The following is a 10,486-nucleotide window of genomic DNA, read 5'->3' on the forward strand; positions in this document are numbered from 1 at the left end:
TTGAGTTATTACTATAAGATTCTATTTTGGAAATTATCACTTATTTGATGCACTTTGAACAGGTTGTATAATGTATTGTTTAATACTTGAGGTAAAACCAAGTTTGTGAAAAATTACTTATTGGAATATGGGAAAAATTAGCTTCAGTTTAATCTGTTTTTCTCATTAAAATTATTTTTATATGCATTTTGAAGTTTTACCAGATGAGATGTGTTTGCCTCACATAATAAGCTTAAGAGGTGGAAAAAATTGAATCTCATTTTAATTCTAGATAAATCTAATCAGAACTCTTCTAAGATTTTTCATTTACTCAATATTTTCATTACTCTCTTTCTCATCCACTGAATTTCATTAATTTCATCACTGAAAGATATACTCAGTCCAGGCATCATATATAATGACAATGATAATTGTTCTGCTTTTCTGGTGAGCTCTTCTTGAATTGGCCATTGACTCATGGCTATCCAACACGTTTTAGAGTAGAGCTGCTCCGTAGAGCTTTTTACAACTGCGGTCCTACTTATGGAAAGAGTTCCTGTGGAAGAGGTCCTTTCAAACGACTGTTATATGGATTAGAGCTATGAAATCTCTATGGGAAAGTTCTACTTGAAACACATTGGGTAGTCATGAGGCAAGCACCAACTTGATGGCAGCTAACAATAGTACAAACCACAGAGATAATAGCCCAATAACAAAACAATCTCATTTAACACCTGCTTGTGTGGATGTAAAACCTTTCTGAAAAATCTCCCACTGCAAATACAATGAACACACAATAACAAGTGTCGTCTATGTTGTTCCTTTTGATGGAGGGGGGATTATCTTTGCTGAATAGATGTGAAGACAATCAACTAAATAAAACTGTAGCTCTGTTGGCAGCAAAGAAGCAGAGTGATGCTTAAGATAGGAATTCCTTTTTTGGTAGCAATATTAGCCGTAAAACTGAATTTGTAAAATATATCAAATATGCATACTTTAGGAACAATATAATTTTTAAATCAGTTAACATCAACATTGACAAATGCTTGAAAACTGGCTAAGGAAATGCAGAAACAATATTATTTCTCTATTGTCTGCAAAATATAATAACACTGTTGGATAATATGTTAGACAGGATTCTCTAGAGAAACAAAACCAGAACGCTAATAATTATATAAATATATTTATATAGATAGATATATAACATAAGAAATAAACAGTTAATCTATAAAGCAGTACAAATGGCTCAGTGCAACTCACTCCCATGAGACAGTTGTGAGACACTGGAAGTCCTTCAAGTCATAAGGGCCACCGGGTAGTCCTCTGTAGAGCAATTCAGGCTATTCGGGCACAGGCAGCAAACAGCAAGGCAGGTGGGTCAACAACAGTCAGCCAGATGACAGGGTCTGACAGTCCCCAGCTCAAGAGATGTAAATTCTAATGGTGTGGTGAAGCAGGTCTTGAAGGAACCTCAAATTACAGTGACACAGTCCACAGGTTAAGTGTCCCACACGTACTGTAGCTTGCAAATTGAGGCACAGAACAAGCAAGGCAGTGGCACACTGGTCTGATCATCAAAGAGCAAGAGACAAGAGAGGGGAGGCTTGCTGAGCCATTTATATCTCCACCCTTCAATTAATCCCACATGTGTTCATTGGCCATGTTATCCCAATAAAGGTTATCGATCTCAGATAAAGTATACATAGCCTTGAAAAGAGATTTAAAATAAACTGGAGAAATTTTCATTGTAGTCATATGCCAATTTAAAATGACTCATTTGTTTAAATATTAACCTACTTACCTTTCACATTTATAAGTATAAAAATGATGATTTATTTTATAATATGTTCAATGTATTACAAAAGTTTTGACTCAATATATATTTCTTGAATGAATCTTTCCAGTGGAGAGCTTCAGAATATCTAAGCAGAATTAGATTTAGAGAAATCTAGGCTACTATTTTACAAGCCAATTAGGTCAATTCAAATGATAATTTGCCCTAGATGGATACAACTTAATCCCAAGTTTTAGAATAAGTTGTCAAATATATTGTCTAAAATATAATCAAAGGCAATGACAGTATAACAATAAACACACTATCAAAAACAACTGGAATATTTAATGATAGACAGACCAATAGGATAAAATTGAAAACCCACAAAATTAATCAAAGCATCCATGGTGAATTTATTTTCCACAAGGAAGCCACATTGATTTAATGAGGAAAGTACAATCTCCTCATTAGATGGTGCTGGCAAAATTAGATTTCCACATGCAGAAAAATACAAGAAGATTCAAACATGAAAACTAACTTAAAGGAATAAAGGATATAAGTATTAACTCTAAAACCATAAAGTTCACAGAAGAAAGTATAGGAACAAAGTTTTGGGGTTTCATTTTTTGCAATGATAGACAACTACCATTAATGCATGAATAACAACAAACAAAATAGATTACTGGGAGAGTATGAAAGTTAAATATGCTCATCAAAAAACTTTAGGAATGCTATAATCAATGAATATCTAATATCTCAAACATATAGAAAACGTCTGCAACTTAACGACAAAAAGATAAGCAGCCTAATTAAAGTAATGGACAAAAGATATTAACAGACACTGCATCGAACAGAATACTCATATGTCCAAGAGACACATGAAAAAAATGTTCAATTTCATCAACCATCAGAAAAATGCTAACCAAAGCCACAATGAGTTGCTATTTTACTCTCAATGGGATGGCTAAGATCAAACAAACAAATGGAAAATAGCAAATGTTAGAGAGATGTAGAGAAAATGAAATCCTCATCCATTAATGATTGGAGTGTAAAATGGTGAAGTCATCATGGAAAGCAGTCTAGCATTTCTCAAAATTCTAGGGATTGAGCTGCCACATGACCCAGCAATTCCACTCTTAGGTACATACTATCAGGATCTACTGGAAGTGACACACACAGACATACCCATAGTTCTGTTCATTACAGCGTTATCTATGATATCAAAAAGATGGGGACACCTAATAGCACATTGACAGATGAAAAAATAATAAATTGTGATATATACATGCAGTGGAATACTACTCAGCAATTAAAAATAGGTTCTGAAGTATCTTGGAGCATGAACGAGACCATCATGTTGAATGAAATAAGCCAATAACACACACGCACACACATACTCACTCACTCACTCACTCACTCACTCACTCACTCACTCACTCACACAAACACTAAACCCCATATATACTTATCTTATCACTTTCTATAAAAATACATAAAAAATGGATGTTCATTAGTGGTTACTAGGATGACCATTCATTTTCCAACTAGTAGACACTTATTTTTGGTGACACTTATTTTTGGTGATCACTGCCATCGAGTTGATGCCAACTCACAGTGAGCCTGCAGGGCAGGGTAGAACTGCCCTTGTGAGTTTCCAAATCTGTAGGTGTTTAAAGGAGTGGAAAGCACTGTATTTCTCCAGATCAACTGATTGTTTTGAACTTCAGACCTTGGGGATAACAGCCCAATGTATAACCACTAGGTCCCCATGGCACCAATTTTGGTGATAGGAAAAATAAAACCAAATGAGAGTGAGGATTTCACAGCTTGATTAAAATAAATGATATCACTAAGACATAAAACAAGATTAAAGGATGTTATAGTAATTGCAATAGCTTATATTATCTTGAAGCAACAGCAATAAAAACATATATACAGGTCGTCTTTGTGTATACAGGCATCAATAATAAGCCTTAAGTAATAAATCAGGTTGCACAATGGTTAAACATTGAAAGGTTGATTGTTCAAACTAACTTCAGACTCAGTGGGAGACCAGATGGGAGATCTAATCCTATAAAATTTCTGCCTGGAAATTGCTTATGTTAGACATGTTTCTCTAGAGAAACAAAACCAGGACTCTCATGATTTTATATATTTATATTGATAGATAACATCATAAATAACAGATAATTAATCTACAGAGCAGTACAAATGGCTCAGTGCAACTCACTTCCATGAGACAGCTAATACACTGGCAGTCCTTCAAGTCTTGAGGGGCACCAGGTGCAAGCCAAGGATGCAGACAGCTGAGTCCTCTATACAGCAATTCGGGCAATCCGGCCACAGGCAGCAAACAGCAAGGCAGGTCACCAACAGTCAGCCAGATGACAGAGTCTGACAGTCCCCAGCTCAAGCGATGAATACTCCAGTAGCATGGCAAAGCAGATCTTGAAGGAACTGCGAACTACAGCAACACAGTCCATGAGTTAGGGGTCCCACAGGTAGTGTAGCTTGCAAATTGAGGCAGAGAACAAGCTAAGGCAGCTGCACACTGGAAAGGCAAAGCTCACCAAGAAATTTATCTCTCCACCCTTCAATTAATCCCACATGCATGTGTTCATTGGCCAGGTTGGCAAAATAAACCTATCTATCACACTGTTCATATGTAAGTTCAACTTGAGGCTGAAAAAATATTAAAACAAGTCACAAGAGTTTAATCATAATCTTGAGTATGTTCCATATGAATGTAGGAAGCATTTTAAGAGTAGATCTGGTGTATTGAATACAAAAGACCAGAGCCTAGAGGAGCTATAGAATGACATCAAGAACATCACATACGAAAAAGGCATAAGGTGATTAAAGAGACAGGAAAAAAAAAGAAAGGGGGGAATAGATGTCATAAGAGACTCTGAAACTTGCTCTTGGCCATAGACCAACTAAAACATGTGGAAGAAAACATAAAATTTCAAAAGGTGGCTTAAGAAGGCAAAGAACAAGTACTACAATAAAACGTGCAGGTTTATCAGGATTTCTTTCACATTATAATAAAATATGTAAGTTTGTGCAAACTGGCAACATGACCCATCCCGCGGGTCATTAAACAACGTGGATACCTGAAAAAGGGACTGGGAATGAAGAGGGGCAAGAGACGCGAGAAATGGAGGCAAGACAGGAGTCTGATCAAGCCTCGTTTATTGAGCAGAAGGCAGAGGCCTAAATACCTAATGGTGGGCGAGTAACATTACATCATATGCTAATAAAGTGTAACAGGTAGTATCCAATAATCACGCAGCTACCAAATATGGAAGAAATGGCAGGCATCAGTCCTCAAACAGGTCCGCATGCAAATGGGGTGCACTTGGATGCCTGGCGGAGGTGTCCAATGAGCATGGCGGCTGCCTGCCACCGAGCACCAATCATCACAAAGGCCAAACTCAGGCAGGACAATAGGCCAGGGAACATCCGGGAATGGGAAGCTTAAGGACAGCAGATGGCGCAGGCCATGGGCTGAGGGACGTGCAGACTCCCACAGCAACATTCCGTTATTTCAACAGGTTGGTAAAACACAGGATCAGCTAAAAAGAGGTAGCCTACTCCCAGATGGATTGACACTGTTGCAGCAACAATGGTCTCAAATATAACAATTGGAACGATTTTTCAGGATCGAATAGAGTTGAGTCACTGTAAGTAGGAACCAACTCAGTCTGCTGTGAGTGATTACCTAACAATAATCAACCCACAAAGTAGGAGAGGGTCAAAGAAAGCATCTGGGGTTTTCAGTGAAGACCCCCAAGGCACTAAACTTTGGGAAGAAAAGCACTTAGTATTTAGCCCAGTGGACCTCAACCTTCCTAATGCAGCGACCCTTTCATACAGTTCCTCATGCTGTGGTGACCCCCAGCCATAAAATTATTTTCATTGATACTTCATCACTGTAATTTTGCTACTGTTATGAATCGGACGAGCCCTGTGAAAGGGTCGTTCAACCCCCAAAGGGGTTGTGACCAAAGTGGAGAACTGCTAATAGCCCATTCCAGTTCTCTGCTCCTTTCCCTAAGTTTGGAATAGATGCTATTTCCTTAAGTAGCTACTATTATAACTTAGTGTTTTGTTTGCAGTTTGTTGTTTTTTAGTTGTCCAGTACTTGGTAAGCAATTGTTTGCTACAAACGAGTTCTGATAAACTAACTTGCCTAGTTTATATGTCGTTATTTGGCCTTCATTGATGCAGCAACCTTACGCATTTCAAAAATGGGTAAAACCAATCTTTGGTGCTAGGAGTCAGAACAGTGGCTATAGAACAGGGAGTGAGAATAGATAGCTGGTGACTTGTAGAGAACAGATGGAAGCTTTCAAAAGTGCTTAGAATGTCAATATTCAGATGTGGTTGCTAGTTAAAATATTCATTCACTACGTGAAATTAATTTTGATTTGTTTTCTTGTCTGAATGTATGTTTCAATATTTAAAAATCTAAGAAAACATATATATATATTCATCTACATAACATATGTGTGTACATAGATAATATGTAGAGTTTATACGTGTATTGTGAAGAGAAAGGCACATATCAGTTTTTCAGTCTATAAATTTAGAGGTGCAAAAATGGTACCTTTTTATAAGTGAACGTTATTATTATTGCAAGTTTTTTCTTTGCCTTTTCTTTGCCTGCTAGCACATTTCATCTTTAATAATTCATGTTAGTCTTAGTCAATTCAAGTCAATGATCAGACTAATTTCCTTAGTACTTCAGGTATTTTTAGTCAGATCAAGATAACACTTTCTGCATTCTACCAAACTTCCAAAAGAACCTATATACCATTAAGGCCTCAATGGCCAGTTGAATGAGTCAAAAAATCCCCCCAGAGTTTTCATATAAACATTAATTCCTGCACTCCAATTTCTCCTATTTTTTGAAAGCATTTTAAACCTTAGACATCAAAATGTTATAATTTTGTTCATTTAAAAACAATATTCCAGGTTAAAAAAAATAGGGGCCCAATATTAAGTTGAACAGTAGTGCCTCAAGAACCCCAGAATGTAAGCTTGTTCTATATAACAGTGTTGCAGGTGTAACTAAGTTAAAGATCTTAAGATGAGCTCATCGTGAATAGAGCTGGACTGTCGATTCAATAACTGGTGTCTTTATTAAAGAAAGGAGAGCAAGATCTGCAGCACAAAGACAAAAGAAGAAGACCACATGAAGACGGAAGGAGAGACTGGATGGACTGTCCCCAAACCAAGGAACTCTCGTAGCCCTAAATCTTGGAAGGATTGTTTCTCTTCCCTTCAGAGAGACAGTGACTGCTGACACTTTGATTTCAGGCTGTTGCTTTAAACAACCCAGTTTGTGTAAATCTGTTTGTGTAAATTGTTACAGTTGCTCTAGGAAATTAATACAGCTGGTTAGCCATTAAACATTGACTTTTTCACATATAGTTTATATATTTTTTATTACGTTGTGATATCAGCTAAATAAAACCCATGAACTAGATGTAACCTGCAAAAACTGCTGCCAGATATTATAATGTAATGTTAATTTTTGCAATTCATGATTGATTTAAGATTGATTAGGAAATCGACTTTCTTTCCTAGCGAGGGAAACAAATAATAAACCAACAATTCCTATTTAGAACTGTGAGACAAGCAAGACAAAGACCAGAAAGGATTGTAGAATATAAATATTTGGAAACTAGACTACAGTGCATTAAATATTGATAAGAATATATGTAAAAATGTAATAGGAAATCTGGAATTATAATCATACAAAACATTTTTTTCAGCTATTTTAGTGAGTAAAACATTAGCAGATCTCTGACCAGAAACAACAGCAGCACCAGCAAAACCCCAAAACAATAAGAACAAATGGAAACAATAGGAACAGGGACAGGGGGCATAAAAAGAAAGCAAAAGAAAAACTCTAGCCTAGTGGATTGTATAACTTTTCTTTCAAATAAGAGATCATGCATGACATCATGGTCTGAGATACATAGAGAAAGCATGTCTCAAGAAAATTATAATGCACACAGAGGAAGGAACTGTTTAATGAGTACGAAAACGAAGAAGTACCTGAGGATACATCCCCGGTTCACCAGTATCGCTCCAAAGGATTCACAGAACACATGGACAACAGATGGAAGGAAAGAGAAATAACTAAGGATAAGCATAAGAGAGTACTTTGAAACTGCAAGAATAGCTCCAGGATGTTTAAAATCGCACTTAGCTGACAGAAATAAAAAGGACAACATAAAATCCCATTTTTCTCCTCTCCCCTTTGCTTCCATTTAGTTACATTTATAATAGAGTGTGTTTGTCTTTTTTTTAACTCAAAATACACCGAGATCTTTTTAAAATTTTACAGTCAATTATATCTAGTTGTAAATTATAAAACACAATTATTAAACAGTTGTATTGTGTCTTTTCACTCATGGAGCATGGTATTCATTCTGAATAGGTTAAGCAATGTGAAATAGAAGGGGACTTGAGACATCTAGTTTCCCACCAGACACAGCAAACAAATAAACACAAACAACCAAATTCAATGTCATTGAGTCAGTTCTAACCCATAGCAACCCTATGTAAAGTTTCAAAGGTTGTGATCTTTACAGAAAATCTTTGCACCACACCTATCCTCTCTGAGGCAATCCGTGGGTTCAAGCCACCACTTTCCAGTTCGTAGTGAGTACTTAACTCCTATGCCATTAGAGCTGCTTTAAAATTAGAATCAGCCTTCTAAATATCCCTTCTATGCTATCATGGTTCATTAATGTGCAAGTTAAACAAATATTCATTGTTTGCCCGATATACTATAAGCTGCAAATTGAGTTTCTCTCTCCAAAAGAAGAACACTTGATTTTGACTTGCAAGGAGTTTATATCTAAGGAATTAAGTACGAGAAATGCTCTGTGGACTGTGGGGTATGTTTAAAGGCCAAAAGACGTTCGGCAAGTTGAATGTTGAATGACTTTTGTTGTTGTTAGTAGTGAATCTACAAACATAAAGATATATGACAGTGAAGGTGGGAAAATATGTTAGATATTATCTTTTCAAAAGAGATAATGAAGTTGGAACTAAAGACGCAGTGATGAAGAAAGGGGGGAGAAATGATACAAAAGGTACTAAGGGGAAAAAATCCACAGAACTTTAAGATTGACTGAGTTTTTTCTAAAGAAAAATTAAGACCCTTAAGAAAGGGTCTTTATCCTGGTTAAAATGCCTAAGGAAATTTTATAAGTCTCAGCTCTTAAAGAGCTGTGCAAGACAAAAGAGCAAATTAGAGGTGAACCTTATCAATGTCATTCAAATATATCCTACAATATACATACTACATACCTCCACTACATTGCTGTTGTTAGTGCTGCCCAGTCGATTTCAACTCACAGTGAGCCTATGGACAACAGTGAAACACTGCCTAATCCTGCGCCATTCTTACAATTGGTCTCATGCTTGAACTCATTGTTGTAGTCACTGTGTCAATCTATCTTGTGGAGGGTCTTCTTCTGCCATCTCCAAGGTCAGCAGTTCAAAGCCACCAGCTTTGTACTCCTATTAACAGTTACAGAGTCTGAAAGCAATAAGGGCCATTCTACCCTGTTGCTGCGAGTCAACAACCACTCAATGGCATTGAATTTGCACTTTACCAAGCATGATGTCCTGCTCCTGGGACTGGTCTTTCCTAACACCATTTTCAAAGTATTTGTCTGTTACCTTGTCATATTGTAGTGCTTGTATATTGCTGTAGGCTGGAAGCTATATCACAGGGATTTCAAATACCAGCAGCATCACTCAAAATGAAAAGGTTTCAGCAGAGTGTCTAGACCAAGAACAGAGGGACTAGGAATTAGCCGCTGAAAGCCCCTACTATGGAGACACTCTACGTACAAACGTGTTGTCAAATGCCCATGTTATCTGTTAACTATATGCCTGTAATTTAGAAAATATATACTCGATAACACTATACGGCTGCCATTGAGCCAATGCTAGGGGTTTTGGATGCCATAAATGTTTACAGGAGTAGAAAGCCTAGTCTTTCTCACAAAAAGCTGCTTGTGGTTTCAAATGGCTGGACTTGTGGATTGCAGCCCAACTCATAACCAATTCTGGGAAGAAAAACAAACCCACTGCTATTGAGTGATTTGTTCTCTGAGCAGCGCTTACCGAGGACTAGAAGTGTCCCCTGAGGTGCCTGTGCCTGTGAATCTTTCTTTCTCCTGTGGAGCTGAGTCTCTGACCATCTGAGCAACCCCACACTGAACCCACTATGCCGCCACTGCTAGGGTAGGGGGCTTCAGCAGAATTCACATGGCTTAAAATATATAACTGAAGCAACAAATAAAGGAAAGGGGAGGATGTACTCAGCATGGGTGAAGTTTGTGAGTGCTAAAGCCTGCTGCTTGCCATGAAGCATTTATTGAGTCCTTTTAACAATAAATACCTTTTAAAAACAATTGTGTCTATGGAAATAGAAATTTATTCCAAGTACGAGGTTGAAGCCAGGTACATTAGAACCAGTAAACAGAGAAGATACAGAAATTCATATAATCAAGGGAGCTAGTCATCGCTATTAAAATGAACGGAAGTCTTTATGTCTGAGGACTTAATGGTTTCAAGCAGAGCCCTGCTACCTTAGTGGTTATGAGGTGGGCTTGGTGATCATTACCTTATATACTCGTGTATAAGACAAGTTTTTCAGAACATATATCTTTTTTTACTGCTTTCCTTATTTTTATTTATTTA

Source organism: Echinops telfairi, unplaced genomic scaffold, assembly GCF_000313985.2.
Source record: "Echinops telfairi isolate 266 unplaced genomic scaffold, ASM31398v2 ScPeMD7_3509;HRSCAF=4178, whole genome shotgun sequence".
Taxonomy (NCBI): Eukaryota; Metazoa; Chordata; class Mammalia; order Afrosoricida; family Tenrecidae; genus Echinops; species Echinops telfairi.